The sequence below is a fragment of the Petaurus breviceps genome, unplaced genomic scaffold (genome assembly GCF_028583685.1).
Source record: "Petaurus breviceps papuanus isolate PSGF00001 unplaced genomic scaffold, PetGlider_PUasm1.0 90823, whole genome shotgun sequence".
Classification (NCBI taxonomy): Eukaryota; Metazoa; Chordata; class Mammalia; order Diprotodontia; family Petauridae; genus Petaurus; species Petaurus breviceps.
The window spans coordinates 3,511,567-3,521,977 of NW_027187352.1; positions in this window are offsets into that span (position 1 = coordinate 3,511,567).

The window sequence follows — 10,411 nt, forward strand, 5'->3', positions numbered from 1 at the left end:
AATGATGAATATAATGAATTCAGAGAAACATGGGATATATGAACTGATTCAGAGTAAAGAAATTAGAATCAGGAAAACAATATGCATGACTACAATAATGTAATTGAAGATGACATCATAAGATAATAGAATTCACATCAAATCAAATGCAATGACCAATGTTGGTTCTAGGTAACTATGTTGCCTCACACTTCCTTTGTCTCTGCTAAGAGATGGTGGATTATGGGTGAGGAATTTTACTTACTTTCATTTGTGGCCCCTGATGCTTAACTTAAAAAAAAGAGGATACAGTGGTAGAGTAATGTTTTTTTAGAAGCAATCACTGTGCTAAAAAAAAATCCTAAAGTTATCAAGAAAACATGTAAATAGAAAGAAAAAAGACAAAATAAGAGATTAGAGTTGGACTAGAAGCCCTTCTGGGCACCTTCCAAATTTGACACTATCTGTTCTACATTCAAAGGACCCTTCTCACTCTAATGGTATGGATTCTATATTTTAAGGTTCTTTCCAGCCCAGAAATTCTATATTCTATGTTCTAAGGGCTCTTCTAGGTCTGAGTTTTTCTCCGAATTATTATCATTCTGCTAAGGCAGAGCTTGCTTGAGGATTGAAGTTAATAGATTATGCAATTCTGCCACCTGCTGTTCATTTGGGTTATAAATTAATCCAGTTCTTATTTGCAGTTGATTTTACAATATTGTGGAAACTGGTTCATCTGATCATAGCCAAGTCCAGGATACTTTTGTAGTAGAAATAAGGTAGGTTCAGAATCCAGAAGTTGATGGATCAAAATGATTTTCTTTGAGGTGAATTTTGATACTCCCGCCCATCCCTCAACTAGACTATCTTTTATTTATTTATTTTTAGTCTTCAACATTCACTTCCATAACATTTTGAATATAAATTTTCTCCCCCTCCCTCCTCTCTCCACCAAGATGATGTGCAATCTGATATAGCCTATACATATACATTCATATTAACCATATTTTCATGTTAGTCATGTTATGAAGAATTAGAACCAATGGGAGGAACCATGAGGAAGAAGAAATGAACAAAAAAGAGAGAGAGACACAGAGAGAGAGACACAGAGAGAGAGAGAGACAGAGAGAGACAGAGAGAGACAGGGACAGAGAGAGACAGAGGGAGACAGAGACAGAGAGAGACAGAGACAGAGACAGAGAGAGAGACAGAGAGACAGAGAGAGAGACAGAGACAGAGAGAGACAGAGGGACAGAGAGACAGAGACAGAGAGAGAGAGCAAATAGTAAGATTCAATCTGCATTCAGACTCTGTAATTCTTTCTCTGGATATGGATAGCATTTTCCATCATGAGTCTTTTGGAGTTGTCTTAGATTCTTGCATTGCTGAGAAGGGCTATAGACTGTGAGTTTCTTAAGAGTAAGGACTGATTTTTGGACTAAATGAGCCCTAGAGACAGTTTTGGTACAAACTGCTCCCTGACATTGCCTCTCCCATTGGTCCATCATGAAGGCCCCCAAATCTTTACCATTGGGTTTACACCTTTGGATTTATAAAGTTAACCCAGATTTCTCTAACTTTTTATAATTGACAAAACACTTGAATGAAAACAACAGGGTGGAAGAGAGGTACCACCATACGAGGGAAATGCACTAGATTTGAAGTTAGTAGGACTTGAATTTGAATCTGAAGTCCACTATTTGCTATCTCTATGGCCTCGATGAGTCTTTTAATCATCTCCTTGGGCCTCAGTTTCCTTAACTGTAAAGTAAAGGAGTTGGGTTAGATGACCTCAGATGCATCTTTCAGCTCTGGAGCTGTGAGAAGCCTCATGGGCCAGTGATTAGAACACTGGCCTTGGGGTGTGTGTGTGTGTGTGTGTGTGTGTGTGTGTGTGTGTGATGTGTATATATATATATCTATAGTCTATATCTTTATATATATACATATATAGTCTATACCTGTATATGTATGTGTGTGATATAATAGATATATAGTCTATATCTTTATATGTATACATAGTCTATATCTATATATGTATGTGTGTGATATGTATGTATCTATAGTCTATATCTTCATATATATACATAGTCAATACCTATATATGTATGTGTATGATATATATCTATAGTCTATATCTTTATATGTATACATAGTTGATACCTATATATGTATGTGTGTGATATGTATATATCTATAGTCTATATCTTTATATATACACACATATAGTCTATACATATATATGTGTGTGATATGTCTATATGTCTATACTATATCTTTATATGTATACATATATAGTCTAAGCTTATATATGTATGTTTGTGATGTGTATCTATCTATAGTCTATATCTTTATATGTATACATATATAGTCTATACTTATATGTATGTGTATGTAGTCTATGACCAATCCTATGAGAATGTACATAAGATGGAGACATGGTTCTTATCTTCATAGAGCTCATAGTTTGATGTCAGATTGAGTGGGAGTGATGGGGATGGGTTGGGGGAGGTTAGGCAGGAAAAAATATTGGTTTAGAATATAGTCACTCTAAGTGAACCCTAAGGTTCTATGAAGCTATGAGTAACCCATATGAAAAAAGAGCATAGTTATTGCTGGGAGTAGTGTTGATACAAACAGCACATGTTATAGGAAGGATTTCTGAGGAGCAAGAAATCAGTGTCAGATGGAATCACAGACCTGGAACCAGAAGGGACTTCAGAGACCATTTAATCTAACCCCCCTCATTGTATAGATGAGGAAAGAAAATAAATGACTTTCTCAAAGTCACAGAAGGTATAAATGGCAAGGATTTGAACCCAGGGCCCTGACTGTGGAGACAGGGCTTGTTACACTGTACCATAATGCCTCCCTTAAGGAAGGTGTCCTGGACAAAGGGAGATATGCCTGGCTTTTGGAGGATAAGGGAAGATTTAGACAGGTGGGAACAAAATAGAGGGGGGCATTCTGAGAAGCATGAGATCCTAGAATGCCAATGCGGCAGCAAATCCCCTCCACAACCTCCTTGGCAAAAAGTCATTTAGCTTCTATTCAAACACCTCCAGTGATTGGGAGCTGACTTCTTAAGGGTACAATTCATTCTAGGGGGTTGGGGAGAGCTCTGTTATTAGAAAGTTCTTTCTTATGTTCTTTTTTTGTTTGTTTTTCAAGTTTTTTTTTTTTTTTTGCTTTTTGGAGGGGGGAGGGCAGGGCAATTGGGGTTAAGTGACTTGCCCAAGGTCACATGGCTAGTAAGTGTTAAGTGTCTGAGGCTGGATTTGAACTGACTCCAAAGCAGGTGCTCTATTCACTGCACCACCTCGCCACCCTGTTCTTCCTCATATTCAACTGAAATGTGCCTCCCTGTAACTTTTTTACAGTGGTCTGATTCCTTCCCTTTGTAGTCCCACGGAGTAAGTTGAGTTTAACCCTTCAAATAGTGGAAGACAAGAGACAAGCAGCAGACAAGAAAAAGAGTCAATGGTACAGACAATAGCACTGAAGCATTTCAATTTCTTGAATGTCAAAAGAATACTGGCATATGTATGGTTTGCTGGATGTCAAGGCTGGCTATCATCAGGTCTAGAAGGGCTGAAATCAAGAGTGTTTCTTGGTATGGAGGAAGTGTTTGTTCTGAGTTATCATAGGGTAAGACTTAAAAACTCAGATCAAAGCAGTGACAGACCGTGACTTCAGGAGACTCATAGTGGAGAATGCCTCCTGTCTTTTGGTGAAGAGAGGTGTGCTTCCCAATTAAATAAATCATCCACAATGACGTCATTAACTCAATCACAAAAATTAATTTATTTTAAAATAAACAAGAAGACAAAAAAAGCAAGAACAATCTGGGTCACACTCTCACAACAATGCAATTGGATCTGTGGGGGAAAGTAGTTACAATCTTGTAGAAATGTAGCAGAGAAGCACACGAGTGAGGAAATCCATGCACTCTGGGCATCTTACAGCTCTGGACTACACTCCTTGATAATCTGAACAGAAAATGGTCCGTATGTGAAGTGTCACCTGCTGGGCAGACCCACTTCTCTTTTGGGCCTCTCTATTCTCCTGCTGGTAGAAACCGATTCTCTGATGGCTGTCATTCTTGGACCACTGACACAATGCTGAACTCTTTTAGTGGAAGCAGATACCCTAGAACAGGGTCTGCAGAATTATTGAGGTGTGTTCCCTTGTCTGGGCTCTAAGGCTCTTATCATCCTAAGAAAACTTTTTTAAAAAGTTTAAATATTTTGTTTTTTTAATTACATGTAAAAACAATTTTAACCTCCTCCTTCTCCTTCTTCTAGTTTTAAGTCTCAAATTCTTTCCTTCCCTTTCTCCCTCCCCCCTCATTGAGAAGGCAAGAAATTTGATAAATATTATACATGTGCAGTTATGCAAAACCTATTTCCATATTAGTCATGTTGTGAAAGAAAACAGATAAAAAACACCCAAGAAAAACAAAGTTTAAAAAAAACCCCAGCAGTGTGCTTCAATATGCATTCTGATTCCATCAGTTCTTTCTCTGGAGGTGGATAGCATTTTTCATCATATGTTCTTCAGAACTGTCTTGGATCTTGGTATTACTGAGAGTAGTTTAGTCATTCACAGTTGATCATTATACAATATTGCTATTACTATGTACAATGTTCTCCTGGTTCTGCTTACTTCACTTTGCATCAGTTCATGTAAATCTCTCCAGGTTTAAGAAAAACTTCTTGAATTTCTTTGCTGACTGATTCCTATTTTAAAGAGTTTTCTGGTGTGAAGGGATTTATCTGTCTTGTGGTGAGAAATAAAAGTCATATCTTTGTTACATACAATGCATATAAGCCATATACAATTATATGGCAAAGCTGGCCATAAATGCATCTGTGATATCATTGATATGGGAGTTCACTCAACTAGGCAGATCACAACCTATCTATGCCTTCCCATTCTATCCCATTATTATCCTTGTCCTCCCAAAAATTCACCAGAGGGGGCCCACCACATGTGCTGGAGGACTTTCTCCTGACTCTGCAAGGGTGTAACTGCTTACTTGTCATGCATTGCTCTTTCTGTGTGACTTGCCCATCTTTTCTTTCTGTTATACAATTGTTTGATGACATCTTTTACTCCTGTTCTACTTCAGTGTTTTATTATTAGTTTTATGTTAGAAACTGTTTATATCCATTATGTACTTTTCCATTGCCCTTTGTGTCATGTTCATTTTTAGTTCTTTGGAGGCAATGACATTCAGGTAACAACAACACTGGTAAAAATGTTTGTATTGAAAAGTTGGACCTTTGCAATTATCAGAAGGTTGAACTCACAAAAAGTTCTTTGCAATTTTCTAAAAGCAATTTAACATGGTTTCCTCCTCCTTTTTAATTATGTGCCAAGTTCACCATCCATAAGTACTATCTGTATTATATATATGTATATGTATATATATATGTAGTAATCAGTAAAGGATGTGTTCATCATTTCTTATTTTTCTACATTTGTTTATGAGGGTTTTGTGCCAAGATAGATGGTCAATTTTTTAAAGATGTTTTGCCCTCCTGAGAAATATGTAAACTCTTTTCTGTTTCTTTTTAGTAATTTCCAGAGGTCTATCATATCTACATTTTTCCTTAAATTCTATTTAGGTAATTAACGCCTTGCTTATAGTTTAAATGATTTATCTAGGTTTTACAGCATATGGAGAAGTTTTGAATACTATGAATAAGTTCACTTATCTTGGCAGTGTACTTTTTGGGGATGTACACTTTGATGATGAGGTTTACATGCACATTGTCAGAGCTAGTTGAGTGTTTGGGAGGCTCCAAAGGAAAGAGTGGGAGAGAAGAGGTATTAGACTGACTACCAAACTGAAGGTCTACACAGTCGTTGTGCTGACCTCATTATTGTATGCCTGTGAAATCTGTACAGTATATCAGTGCCATTCCAGGCAATTGAATTTCTTCCACTTGAATTGTCTTAGGAAAATTCTGAAAATCACCTGGCAGGATAAGGTAACAGACATTGAGGGCCTTTCTCAAACTAAACTGCCAAGCATTCAAACTCTACTGCAGAGAGCACAATACTGATGGGCTGGTGATATTGTTCAAATGCCAAACATATACTTGTCTAAAAAACTATTTTATGGAAAACTCATACTAGGTAAGTGCTCACTTGGTGGTCAGAAGAAGCGATATAAGGACATTCTCAAGGTCTCTTTTAAGAATTTTGGAATTGATTGTATGACATGGGAGATACTGGCATAGGACTGCCCAGCATTGCATGACCTCATCAAAGAAGGTACTATGCTCTATGAGCAAAGGAGAATTGAAGTAGCTGAAAAAAAAAAGAGTGAGATGCGCAAATTTAGAGAATACACCATGAATGTTCACATGGATGATTTGTACCTAATCTATTGTAAAGTATTCATTTCAAGCTCATGTTGGTCTGATCAGCCACAGTTGGACACATTGTACCTTGACCATATGTGTTGCCATTTTGGTCTTCTTCAAGAACAAAGGACAACAACCAACCAACCAACCAACTAGATCTGAAAGTGATATATTGTGTTTCTCCATGTGGAAGAATATTAAAAATCTCTTTTCTAGTTTCTCTCAAAATATTAAGAAACAAATTTTTTCTCTTTAAAAAGCACTTTCTATACTTCTCTGGTTAAAGATGAATTAGGTCGGGGGTGGCTAGGTGGTACAGTGAATAGAGCACCGGCCCTGGAGTCAGGAGGACCTGAGTTCAAATCCGGCTTTAGACACAACACAAAAACTAGCTGTGTGACCTCGGGAAAGTCACTTAATCCCAATTGCCCTCCAAAAAACAAGGGCAAAAAAACCCCCAACAAAAACAGATGAATTAGGTCAAGGATAAAAGGGAAATGGGTTAAGAGTGATAAACAAACTTAACTCTTGTCTAAGTAAGATCATTGTCTCTCTAACCTCCAGAAGCGTTTGACATTATGATCCACCTAACAGCAGTGTATTCTTCACATTTAAGGTTAAAATACTGATGAAAGGGGTGAAACCTTTTTCAATCCTTGAAAAAGTATCCAGAGAGGGGAGTGACCCAGAAAGGAACTAAGTAATGACTATTATTTTGGAATAACCTGAAACTGTATTTTAATATGTTATATTTTCTTTATATTTTAAAGATTCACAATTCCTATAGATGTTACTTCAAATCATCTTGGGATAGAAAGTCACGTCCAAGGACATGAGGACTAGGTGCTCCTTTTCATGATTAAGAAAGGGTTGGTGAAAATACTGTGCTTAACACTGCTGAGAGCAGTATAGTTGAAGAGATATTTTTTCTTTCCCCTGCTCTGTCATCTTTCCCCAGTCCCCAATCATGGGTTTTCACTCTGTTTTTCCTTTTAATTTCCCCATCATGCTCTGCCCTCTGATGCTGGAGTTTGTTTTACTTATCATTATGCTCTTATCTACCCTGCCCTCCTTCTTACACTTTCTTTTCCCCTCTTCTCTCCCCATCTCTACTTTCCTGTTGAGTTTAATGTATTTGTACACCAAACCATTTGTGTATATATGTAGGGAGGTGACCAGAGGAGGGTGGAAAGAGAAGGGGAAGAGAAAGAGGAGGAAGAGAGACAAGAGGTGAGAGAGATGGAGACAGAGAGGCAGAGAGAAAGACACAGAGACAGAGAGATTATTGAATATTCCTTTGTCTGGTTCAAATTAAAATGAGGTTCATGGAATTCATGTTTCTCCTACTCCTTATTCCACATTTGTATTCTAGACCTCATGTACATCTATTATGTGTTCCCTCCCTTTTCTTTCCTCCCTAGCATATTTCCATTTCTTTCCCATTTTCTTCTCCCAAGACCATAAAAATAGAACAGAACCTAATGCACCCTGCCGAAGTCTTCTGTCTTATTCAACACTCTCTATGTTCCTTGAAGATTAGAATTCTAAGAGAACATTTGTTTTTTCTTCCCCTACCAGACTGTAGTCTAACCCAAATAAATGTATGAAAATATTTCCTTTTCTGTGTTTCTCTTGGTTCCTGCATTTGCTTTTCAAAGATTTTACACAGTTCTGGTCTTTTCATCAGGAATCCTTGAAATTCTTCTATTTCATCAAAGATCTATTTTCTCTCTGTAGAATATTTAATTTTGTCAAATATGTTATTGTTGGTTGTAAATTTTTACCATCCTCTCCCTTTTTGAAAATCATATTCCAGTTCTTTAATGACAGTTGCCAAGTCTTGTGCAATTCTGATTGTGTCTCACTGGTATTTAAACTTTTCTTTTTAGACACTTTCAGTTTTTCGTATGTATCCTAGAAGTTCTAGCTTCTAGACATGATGTTCTTGGAAGTTTTCATTTTAGAATTTTATTGAGATGGTGACTGTTGAATTCTATCTTTTTTCACTCTGTATTCTGTTTCTAATCTATTCTGGGCAGTTTTTATTTATTATTTCTTGAAAGACAGTATCCAGGCTTATTGGGGGGGGGGTCATGATATTCAAGTAATTCTGTGATTCTTAAATTATCTTTTCTTGCCCTATTTTCCAGGTTAGTTGTTTACGAAGATATATACCTTACATTTTCTTCTGTTTTTTCAAAATTAAAAAAAAAATTCCTGTCTCATAGAGTTATTTCTTTTTTGTCTGGCCCTTTCTAATTTTCAGGAAGACGAGTTTTGGGGTCAAGTTTGCTACCTTCTGTTCTAAACTATTAATTCTTCTTGTCTTTCTTCCATAGTTGCCATTTTATTTAGTATTTCATTTTATTTTACTTTATTTTTTCCAGGTACTCTTGTGGTCATTGTGATGAGTGTCTTATTTTCACTGAGGTTCTACTTGGACTTGTAGAGTTACTTTCTCCTTTTGGGCTTTTCTCAATCCATAGTGTCCCATCATTGTGTTTGGCACTTTTTCTGTATACTCCTATCTCTACCCTCAGTTTCTGGTTTTGGGGGCTTTGTGCTTGGATTGGATTCTGTTTCCTCCTGTACTTTTGGATGGTATGGATAAGCCTTGTTTAGACCTGGAGGGGATAGCTAAGACTAAGCCTCCACCTTCTTCAGGAATTTCTGGGGTTTGGCTCGGTCTTTTGGTGGCTCGACTAAGATTTTGGCCTTGGCTCCTTCTCCCTTCTTCCCCTTCCACAGTCCGAAACCTGAATTTGGCTCCATTTCTCTCTGTGACTCTGTCAGACCCCAGTCAGATGTTGTTGATGGGGCTAGTAGCAGGGCTCTTGCAAGGCCCCAGATACTTTTCTCCCTTGGAGTGTCCCTATGCCTTTTTCCCACTGTAGTTCCTGATGTGGCTTCAGTGTGGGCTGCTTGAGTGCTGGCTTGGCCCTGTCTGCTTCACAGATTTGCATGTGGACTGCCTGTGCTCTAGGTTTGGCGTGGACTGCCTGGTCACTGGATTGGGAATGGGCTGCCTGGGTAGTGGTTTAGCCCTGTCTCCTGCTGTGGCTAGGGGCTAGGCTGCATGGGCCCTATGCTGGGTGCTATTCTGGCCCTGTGTCCAGCTGTGGTCCTGGCTGCTCTGCTTTGCTTCCCCCTGCTCTGGCTTGTCTTTGCTTTAGAGCCTCTGCTAGAGTCTGGCAGTCTTTTTGTGAAGTCCTGGATAGAAGGAAAAGCCTAGAGCTGTTTTCTTTTTAATTGTTCTTTCTGGTTCATTCCTAGGAACTTTATTGGTGTGTGTGTGTGTGTGTGTGTGTCTTGGTGATTTGGCCTACTCTAAGTTATAACATGTTTCCATCTTTTCACCATTCCCTTTCCAGGACTTTTATCTGAGGAACTACTTTCTTTCAGGTTTTCAGAACTCTGTCTCTGCCATTAAGAGTCTACTTTTCTCACACAAATGTCTTTAAGACTATTTTTAAAATCACTTTCATAAAAAAATATGTCCATATAAAAGGAGACTACCACCTAACAGGGGAACGAAGACTCAGTGAGAGCTGTGTTCAGAAGTTTTCTAGTGCTACTCATCCGAGCAGGACCAGCTGAGCTTGCTTCCAGCTTTCAGTCCACAGAGAAGGGTGGTCAAGCCACATAATACTACAGTGTTACAGTGCCCAGAATGGAATGGAATCCTTTAGACATGGTCAGATTGGGGCAGAGGAAAGGGGGACTATCAACTCTCTCACTCTGGACGCTATAATTTTATTGGCTAACCCTAAGGTGGAGGGGAACAGAATAAGTATTTATATAGCATGTACTATATGCCAGGCACTGTGCTAAGCACTTTACCAATATTATCTCAATTTATCCTCACAACAACCCTGCAAGATAGGTGCTGTTATTACCCCTGTTTTGCAGTTGAGGAAACTGAGGCAAAGAGAAGTTAGGTGACTCACTCAAGGTCACATAGCTAGTGTTTGAAGCCAGAATTAAACCTAGGTCTTCCTAACTTCAGGTCAAATGCTCTATCCACTGTACCATCTAACGGCCTAATCAGCTCATTAGCT